Genomic DNA, 9,774 nt, shown 5'->3' on the forward strand with positions numbered 1-9,774 from the left:
AATCATGGTCAAGACTACACAGGTAGTAGATTTAAAAGATTTTCAATTAACTTTATCTTTGGTTTCTATCATCACTATGCAGTTTTATTGGGAATGTGTTCTGCCAATAAGTTGTCATGTAGATTCTGTCAATGTTGTGAAATTATTTGAAGAAAAATTAACTGATTGTGACTTTAATAAAGATGAACAAGGCTTATTTAAATTATTTACATCAAAGATAACTTTAAGAATAATTTATTATGGAGTATACCTACTTACAAAACAATATATTGTATAAGTGATGATTCAGTTACAAACACATAATAACTTGCCCTGTATAGGTCATTCAGTTGGTTAGAGCATCGTTCCAATGTGCCTATGTTGAGAGTTTGATCAACCAATGAAAGCATCAATGACTGGAACAACAAATCAATGTCTCTCTCTCTCTCTCCCCTGTCCCTTTCAGCTCTCTCTCTCTCTAAAAACCAATAAGTAAAAAATTTAAAAACATACACATGTAACTTGATTGACAAAGGACTCTTTGACCAGAATTTATCCTGGTTTTTACATTCATTGGAAAAGTTTTCAAAATGACAAGAAAAAAATTTTCTTTTCTATGGTAAATAATGTTGAGGGTAATTCTTTTTCTGTTCCTCAATCAGCGTACATATATTAGCTCATTTAATTCTCAGGGAAAAAATCCCAGTAAGGTAGCCCCTATTATTATTTCCATTTCACAGATGAGAAACTTGAGGTTCAGAAGGTTAACTTACCAAAACTTACATAGTTAGTAAATTATATAGCACTAGGAAACAACCCTAAGATATTAGATTCCAAGGTTAAATGCAAAGACGCAAACTCTGTATTGAAGTATTCCTTTTAGCTCTGGAATGTCATATAATTGATAAAATTGAGAACATGAGACCCAAAGGTCCATGTCCTGCTTAAGATCGGAAGACAAACAAAAGTAATGGAATGAAAGGTCAATGAAACATATCATCTAATTTAAAAGTAGTTATCAAACACCCCCTAGGCAGAATCTCTAAAAGGCTTTAAAAATGTACTGATGCTGCCCTTGCTGGTTTGACTCAGTGGATTGAGTGCTGGCCTGAAAAGTGAAAAGTTATTGGTTTAATTCCCTGTCAGAGCACATGCCTTGGTTGCAGGCCAGGTCCCCTGTTGGGGTCATATGAGAGGTAACCAACTGATGTTTCTCTTACACATTGATGTTTCTCTCCCTCTCATTCTTTCTCCTTTCCCCTTTCACTGAAAAATAAATAAATAGAATATTTTTTTAAAATGTATTAATGCCTGAGCTGCTTGATCAGAGATTCTCATTCATTTTGGACTGAGGTGGTGCTAAAATGAGTGGTTTCACCCTCAACTGTACTTAGGGTCACCTGGGTGATCTTTATACATGTATATATAAAAAACTCAGCTATAGCACAGGTCTTAAACCTGGCCACACATGTGAATCACTTGTTTCATAGAAAACACTCAAAAAGTATATTAGCTGTGACTGTTAGCTAAGAATGTTAAAATTGATAAATCAGATTTTATATCTGTTGTAATGAATTGAGTTAAACAAGGAAAAGTAATTCTAGTGGTCCTTGGAAATTTGATGTTGACTTTTCCCAGTTGTGTATTGATTGTGACTGCTTTAAGGTCAGTGACAACACTTGATTCATTGCCTTTTTGCTCAGTGACTTGTATGGAGTAAGTATACTCACTGAATTGATTCCAAATGTGCTTTATATAGTTAAGCCAGAACCTATGATTTTAGTGAACTATATTTTAATCAAAATAGTTTCAGAAATTATTTGCACAAAAATGGAAAGTCCTGACACATTGTCATATGACAACATCACTGTTTGGAGTAGAACACAAAATAGAAACCAAGCCTATTTGGAACAAAAGGAAGCTCTTGAATTTGATAGCAATGACTGATCAGCCAGCAAAGTATAAAACAAGACACAAGAGACTATATTAGGGAGGATAAGAGTTCATTTGGGAACAATGAAAAAAGAAATCAGTAGTCATGTCAAAAGAGGATCTTCTTCTACAAAGATTTAGTTTTGATAAGACCAGCAATGGATAATAATTTTATTCCTAAATATTATATAATTATTCTGAAATGTGATTAGCCTATGGAAAGTTGACAATGTCATCACCAAAAGAGAAAGGTGGTTGGAGATACAGTATTCCCTCACTTATTGCAGGTATTATGTTCTAGACCCCCCCGCGATAGGTGAAAATCCGCAAAGTAGGAACCTTACATTTCTTTCAGTATTTATGCATATGTTAAGGCTTTATAAACCCTTCCCACACACTTATAAACCATTCCCAGTCCCTTATTAACTTTATAGCAAAAATTCCGTGATAAATAATTAAATATAATATTTTTAATAATCCTGCGATACAGTGAGGCTGCTATAAGTGAACCGCGATATAGGGAGGGGCTACTGTAATACTTTTATTTTTCCACTGGAGGATAATTTTAAAGGAGAGAGATAAGAAGTGTTGAAAGTAATTAGATCCATGAAGAGATCCTGAAATAACTGAGATAATATGAAAAGGCTCAGCTGGAATTTCTAGCAGAAATGGGAACATTAACCTCAAAAGAAAGTATAATAAATAACTTAAGGTAAATGCTGAACATGATGCTGGCATGCCACGATGATTTTTAGAAATAGATGGGATGCCACTATATAATATGGAATGGTTATAAGAATTTTTGAGTTATTTTATGCATAAAGGTGTACTAAATTCTTGAGTTGTCAGAGTCAATTTATTGATATAAATATTAGTCTGTTAAAACCTTTGCAATCAGTAAACTCACACTCTAAATTCTGCTTTGTATTTGATTGTACACAGTAGGGATATTTTTCTTTTTATAAGAATATAGGACTACTGAGAGTGCTTAATCTGCTAAGAGCTAGTCTCCTTCAACTCCTCTCTTCTTCATAGTGACAAGTCCCTTACTGCTCTGCTCTATTGACGTGTTTACAGCACAAGCAATGATCTTCCCAGAATATGAGCCTTGCTAGTTGATTGGCCAGGACTGGACAACTGACCCAAGGTAGACCAAAGGGTCCATCTTCATCTGGTTGGTCTCCTGAATAACTGGATTTGATCACAGAAATTGTGGATGGCTGTTTCACTATGTCTGTTATGAAGTTGAGAAAGCTAGTTTTCAGAGTAGAGAGATGCAAAGGGGAGTAACTCTGTCTTGAGTCTATTTCTGAGTTTTAGATGTATTTTTGTTCTCTGGTCAAGGAGACACTGTATATCTTTATAATAAATTTCCTCCTTGTGTTTTATTCTTGCTCAAGTCGGTTTCCATTACTGTCAAACATGAGTCTAAAATAATACAGAAATTGATTTTAGTTGTTTGTAGAATCCATTTACTTTTACTCATGAAAGAGAGGCCTAACAAAATGAATATTTGCTAGGTAGAGGGACCAAGTTTTCAGTTTGAATTCTGAGAAGAATTTCCCTCACATTGTAGTTAGATTTGAAAGTCTGATCTCAAATTAAGATTGGCATATCTGGTCTTCCAGATGGTGATGTGTGTCTTGATATAAAATAAAATGACTTCTGTCTGTTATGGTAGCTCTGACATCAATCAGAATTTATTACACAGCCAGGGTGTGCTGGTAGCCATTATGTAAAATGTGCTCCAAAGGTATTGTTTGCCCGGGCTTCAGGGAGGAAAACAAAACAAGATTGAAGATTATGGTGTAAAGGCAGACAAATTAGAGTAGATTACCTGGATTTAAAGCTTCTCTCTCTCTCTCTCTCTCTCTCCCTCTTTTAATAGCTTGAGTTTCTCTTTCCTAGTTTATTTGCATGAAACTAAACAGAATGGTATTTTTTTTTAAAGGAATATGCTTTTAGAATTAGTTACTGGTTCAAATCTTACCTCTGCTACTTACTGGTCATGTGACTTTAATTCCATTCCTCACACTATCTGAACCTCAGTTTCCTCATCTGTAAAATGAAAATCATATTATTTTCTTCACTTATACAATAGCATTATTGTAAGTAATATTATAAGAGCTGGATAACTACTGGGAACACAGTAGTTACTATTTGTTATTATGCCAGATTGAGCTGCTGGATTTAATTCATTTTTTAATGCATTTACTTATTCATTCATTCCACTGAAATTGCAACAGTGAACAAAAGTGTACCCATGTCTTCATGGTGTTTAAAATTCAGTAGGCTTATATTTTTTCTTCCCTGGATTCCTTGGAATTCTGTTAGTGGGAGTTTCTTCTTGTCTTCCTTTTACCTTTTCCAACCCCGCAGAGCTCTACAAGTTTTAATTATGCATAAATGTATCTCCATCCACGTTGGCCAGGCTGGTGTCCAGATCGGCAATGCCTTCTGGGAGCTCTACTTCCTGGAACATGGCATCCAGCCCAATGGCTAGATGCCAAGTGACAAGACCATTGTGGGGGGGAGATGACTCCTTTAACACCTTCTTCAGTGAGACAGGCACTGGCAAGCACATGCCCAGGGCAGTGTTTGTAGACCTGATACCCACAGTCATTGATGAAGTTTGCACTGGTACCTATCACCAGCTCTTCTACCCTGAGCAGCTGGTCAGAGGCAAGGAAGATGCTACCAATAACTATTCTCATGGACACTACACCTTTGGCAAGAATATCATTGACCTCATCCTGGACTGAATTCGAAAACTGGCTGACAAGTGCACAAGTCTTCAGGGTTTCTTGGTTTTTCACAGCTTTAGTGGGGGAACTGGTTCTGGGTTCACCTCCCCGATGATGGAGCATCTCTCTGTTGATTATGGCAAGAAGTTCAAGCTGGAGTTCTCCATTTACCCAGCCCCCCAACTTTCCACAGCTGTAGTTGAGCCCTACAACTCCATCCTCACCGCCCACACCATCCTGGAGCACTCTGATTGTGCCTTCATGATTGACAATGAGGCCATCTATGATATCTGTTGTGGAAACCTTGATATTGAGTGCCCAACCATAACTGCCTTATCAGCCAGATTGTATCCTCCATCACTGCTTCCCTCAAGTTTGATGGAGCCTTGAATGTTGATAAGACCAAAAATTCCAGACCAACCTGGTGTCCTATCCCTGCATCCACTTCCCTCTTGCCATGTATGAGCCTGTCATCTCTGCTGAGAAAGTCTACCATGAATAACTTATGGTAGCAGAGATCACCAATGCATGCTTTGAGCCAGAAAACCAGATGGTGAAGTGTGATCCTTGCTGCCTGTTGTACTGTGGTGATGTGGTTCCCAAAGATGTCAATTCTGCCATTGCCATCATCAAGACCAAGCGCAGCATCCAGCTTTTGGACTGGTGCCCCACTGACTTCAAAGTTGGCATTAATTACCAGCCTTCCGCTATAGTGCCTGGTGGAGGCCTGACCAAAATACAGTGATCTGTGTGCATGCTGAGCAACACCACAGCTATTGCTGAGGACTGGGCTCGCCTGGACTATAAGTTTGACCTGATGTACACCAAGTGTGCCTTTGTCCACTGGTATGTGGGTGAGGGCATGGAGGAAGGAGAGTTTTCTGAGGCTCGTGAGGACATGGCTGCCCTAGAGAAGGATTCTGAGAAAGTTGTAGCAGATACTGCTGAGGGAGAGAATGAGGGTGAAGAGTATTAACCTGTCTACCTATGGTGTTACACTCCACTGCCTTGCTACTGTCTTATTTTTGTTCTGTAAAGTCCTTTGTGTCCCCGGTTTATCAATAAAGGTGATGTTTATATTTTAATGTTAATAAAATAAAATAAAATTCAGTGGGCATTATAGACATTAAACAAACATAACAGAAGATCAAACGTCTTGGTCTTCAGAGACCTTATAAGATAGGCATTCCCTACAAGGTCCTGTCTGAACACTCAGTGGCAACTGTTTGCCATAATTTTAAATGCAATGTTTGTAAACATTCTTTTTTTTCCTTCTCATTCTCATTCTTCAACCATTTGTATAAGGGTTAACAATTTGGATCATTTTATCTTGGCTTCAATTTACAAGGCTCTGATCTATGTCTTCTTTGTAGGCAGCACCATGGTACTCAATAAATGATAGTGGAACTTGCAACTTAAAACTAGAAAGATATATTAACCATGAACTTACATATTGAAGGAGCAATTTTTTTCCCATTGAGATTCAAGCCAAACAAAAGCATTTGCATCTCCAGTGAGTGATTTGCCCAAGGACAGATGGGGGGGGGGGCTTTCACACTGGCTTTCTTTATAAAGCTGGAAAGTTTTTCAGATAAGTTTTGTGTTTTTTCAACAGATTCCTAGGTCTAGCTTCTTGTTGGGGATAATCTTTTGCATCTTTCTTTTCCTTTTTCTTTCTTTTAATATAAATCACTGATTTCTTCAGTGCTGGATTTATTTTTTCATCTGATTGGTTGTGCTATTTCATGTTATTAATCCAACTTTTGTTGTACGCAGATCTTTGCCATTTATTTCCTAACTGTGTTGTTGTTGTTGTTGTTGTTTTCAGTTCAGCTTTTATTTGCCAATCTCTGACAACACAGTTAGGCTGTATTATGCCCTGAATTTCTTTACTCTGAAATTCTGTATCACCTGCGTGTTCTAGAGTAGCCCATTTGTCATGTGATTAGCAATAAGTAAAAATTGCATTTTGAGCACATGCCCAGACGAGCACTAAGGATTGGTAGTCCATCTCCAAACCCACTTGGTTCTCTTCATCAAAGTGTTCATTCACTAAGTGTCTAGGATTCCATGTTACCAACTTCTGGAATTGATTCCGTCTCCTCCTCCCCAGACTACATTAAAGTGTGGATCAGCATCCATGACAGTCTTGCTCTGTAGTTGCACCTACACTTTCAGCTGTTCCTGACCATCACATGGCCACCAGATATATAGTGCAAGGTTACTTTCTTCTCTGAGTTTTTTCAGACCAGAAGGTATCAGCACTGTTCTTGTTGTATTTCAAAAACTAATGAATGTCACCTAACATTTGTGTTTCTTTGATGACTTCTCTTCAACCCATGTGGCATCTTAGATAACCTAAATATTTACCCTATAATTTAGATAAAAGTGAGAGAAATACAGTGGCACTTTTGAATACCTTCTATATGTTAGACCAAAGATTACAAACTGCCTACAAAGCATTAGCCCATTAGATATTGGCCTGCCTCAAGGTTTTAAAAAATTTTCCTCAAGGGGATAATTAACTGGTACTGAGGCTGACTAGTAACCCCATCATAAATAAGAATTTGGTCATTTTGGTCACTTCTTAATTTTCTGCATCCTGTATGCATTTGAGTTCACAACATCTAGATTAGGTGATTTTACGCATTTTAGTTTCATAAAAACCTTGAAAAATAAGTGTTATTTGAAGTTTACCATTGAAGAAACAAAGACACAGAGAGGTTTTGCTTGCAATAAGAAGGAACTTGTTCTTAATCTTCTGTTAACAGAGGAGTGAATAAGAAAAACAAAATGTTTCTAGCTCTCTTGGCCTGACAATGTGTTTTTTTTCACTAACTTTTCTAACTAAAGGAGGGAAAAGGAAAAATAGTGTTCTGGAAGATTATATCCCCAAACATCTTTTTTTTTTTTTCCAGATTTAATGTGTTTTATTGATTAAAATATTACATTTGTGCCAATTTCCCTTCCCTCTGCTCCCCTCCACCCGGTGGCCCCCCTCCCTCCAGTTGTCCCCCCCTTTTAGATTATGTCCATTAGTTGTGCATACAGTTCCTCCCAACCTCTCTCCGTCTATTCCATTCCCTCCTACCATGATCCCCAATTCCTATATCATCTCCCTCCCTCTCCCCACTCCCCCTCCTTGTTGACCTCCCCCCAATATGCTTCCCATACCCACAGTTCCTTTTCCACTCTCGTTGCCTGTTTAGTTTGCCTTTGTTTCATCTCCCTAGCTTCTGTTTTTTAAACCAGTCCCTTTAACATCTCATATAACAGTGGTTTGGATCTAATGAACTCTTTCAGTTTTATTTTGTCCTGGAAACACTTTCTCTGTCCTTCTATTCTGAATGACAATTTCGCTGGATAGAGTATACGTGGTTGTAGGTTTTGGATTTTCATTACTTTGAATATTTCTTGCCAGTCCCTTCTTGCCTGTAGGGTCTCCCTTGAGAAGTCAGCTGATAGTCTAATTGGGACCCCTTTGTACATAATTCTTTTCTTCTCTCTTGCTGCTTTTAAGATTCTCTCTTTATCTTTAACTTTTGACATTTTGATTATAATGTGTCTTGGAGTGGTTCTCCCTGGGTCCAGTCTCTTGGGAACTCTCCTTGCTTCCTGGACCTGCAAGTCTATTCCCTTCCCCAAGTCTGGGAAGTTCTGCTTTATTATATTTTCACTCAATTTTTCAAGTTCTAGTTCATCTTCCTCACTCTCTGGCAAACCAGTGATTCTTATGTTGGGCCTTTTATAGCTGTCCCAGAGGTTTCTGATCCTCTCATTGTTGCTTCCCATTTCCTCTCTCTGCATTGGTTGACTGCTTGCTCCTTCTCCATATTCCAGTTTGTTGAAATGAACTCTGGATTTTTTTTCCTCACCATCTGTCTCGTATGCGGTTTTGTTCCTTTCGTTATGAATGTTTTTCGCTTCTTTCTTATCTTTTTCCTGCTCTTTTGTGAATTCTGTAAGCCACCTGATAACAATGGCCCAGAACTGAGCCTCTGACAGGTTTCTTATCTGTTCATCTGTCAGGTTCTCTATCTGCTGCCTGGTGAGCTGTGTCACCGGGATTTCTATAGTTGTCTGCCTCATTTTGACAGATGCGTTTTGTTTTCTTGGGCCGGCTGTAAGAGGCAGTGCCTGTGTACGCATCACAATTCAGCGACTGGCGCCTGTCTGCGACCTATTTCGCAGCCCTGTGGTGCTTTCTTTGGGGGCGGGGGTCCAAGATGGATTCACACAGTTATTCAGCTAGGAGACCGGGATCCGTCCTCCCGCCTCCCTGGGCCTCACTGTTCAAGGCGACGTGGTGGCTGCTTTCCCCAGCGCTGGGGTCACGCACTGCCAGGGGCTTGACTGCAGCCGGGATTTTTCGCCGCCCCGCCGCTGTCCCAGGTGCGACCGCAAACAGCGCTGCCCTCTTTAACTCTTACCTGCCCAAATGGCACCGCTGGTTTATAACTTCATATGTTGGGCTTCCGTGTAGTTTTATTTTCTGGAATTTCTAGTTATCCTTTGTTTTGAAGTAGTTGTATTCCTCTCTAGTTGTAGAGGGTGACCTAGCGTGTCCGTCTAAGCCTCCATCTTGGCCGGAAGTCCAAACATCTTTTTTAACTAACTAAAAGAATCAACCACATGATGACAGTCAATTAAATTAACTGATATTTTTCTCACTCTACAGGACCAGGCTGGACAGTTTGCTCTTTCATTGGCTAGAAATTTAAACTGACTAGCAGTTATCGTAGCACCTATGTAAGGAGAATGGTATAAGCATCAATTGTAAGCGCTCCCAGCTATCTCCCTGGCACTCCACAACTTACTCATTGATTATGGAGTCCAGACAATTAAAACAAAAACAAACAAAAACAAAACAAAAACAAAAAAGCACACAAAAAAGGAAGGAGGTTTAACAAAGAGAAAAACCATTCTCCAGTTTCCCAAGAGCATTTTTGTGGCTTGTCCAGGTGGTTTCATGAAGACAACATATAAGTATTGTAAGACTTCGATATCACTTCCTTCTCTCACCCTTACTCCACTGTCACATTTGTACAACATGTATTTCCTTAAGTAGTCAACAATTCATTTAGATTTTTGAAATAAAAGTTCAGCTATTTCTATAACT

General features: G+C 38.7%; 1 pseudogene; it reads left to right on the forward strand.

Moving 5' to 3' along the window:
• Positions 1-4,309: 4,309 nt before the first annotated feature.
• On the forward strand, positions 4,310-5,631 carry LOC150004706 (tubulin alpha-1C chain pseudogene; annotated as a pseudogene).
• The last annotated feature ends 4,143 nt before the right edge of the window (positions 5,632-9,774 follow it).

The sequence above is a fragment of the Furipterus horrens genome, unplaced genomic scaffold, assembly GCF_987537825.1.
Source record: "Furipterus horrens unplaced genomic scaffold, mFurHor1.1.pri manual_scaffold_7, whole genome shotgun sequence".
In the NCBI taxonomy this organism is placed as follows: domain Eukaryota; kingdom Metazoa; phylum Chordata; class Mammalia; order Chiroptera; family Furipteridae; genus Furipterus; species Furipterus horrens.